The 496-nt window shown below is 46.4% G+C and overlaps 1 protein-coding gene and 1 long non-coding RNA gene across 2 annotated transcripts in view; one reads left to right on the top strand and one right to left on the bottom strand.

Annotated features, from left to right (window-relative positions):
- Window positions 1–496, top strand: part of LOC147817415 (uncharacterized) — a 10699-nt gene that overhangs the window by 8858 nt on the left and 1345 nt on the right. The window lies entirely within an intron of this gene.
- LOC111646063 (protein NLRC3-like) overlaps window positions 1–496 on the bottom strand; it is a gene marked incomplete at its 3' end in the record, with an annotated part of 7880 nt that overhangs the window by 6398 nt on the left and 986 nt on the right. The gene's annotated exons all lie outside the window — the stretch shown is intronic.

The following is a 496-nucleotide window of genomic DNA, read 5'->3' on the forward strand; positions in this document are numbered from 1 at the left end:
AATCAACAGCTCAGTCTGCAGCTGCTTGTAGCTTTCAGCTCAGTGTTTGGCTTCAGTCAGTTTGGTTTAGTCCCAACAGCTCTCACCAACCCTCCATATAGCTCTCCCTCCCTCACTGAACACTGCTGACGTGCCCTGAAGCAAGGCAGTGATTGGTCAGCTGTGTGCAGGTGAGGAAGTGGGCGGGGTTTGAACTTCTCTCTTCACACAAACTGTTTCTGTCACTTTTCATTTGAACAACTGAGGTCAACTCTATGAATTTCTTCCAGGAGAGACTGTGTGAACATGGAGAAGTTATCTCCATGTTTAAACCACATCACGTCTCCCCCCTCTCTATGACGGACAGAGTTTTACCTCCACCTTCCTGTGAGGACGTTCACAACAGACAGAAACTCTTTGATTTCAGACGTGGTCCAACAACAGGTCGTACAAACTAGTTCTTTTCTAGAATAACCTGAGTCTTACTGTCAGTTACAGCTTACATCTGATCAGCTGA

Source organism: Seriola lalandi, unplaced genomic scaffold (genome assembly GCF_002814215.2).
Source record: "Seriola lalandi dorsalis isolate HSWRI2012SDOR001 ecotype SW California unplaced genomic scaffold, Sedor1 jcf7180002054963, whole genome shotgun sequence".
NCBI classification, from domain to species: domain Eukaryota; kingdom Metazoa; phylum Chordata; class Actinopteri; order Carangiformes; family Carangidae; genus Seriola; species Seriola lalandi.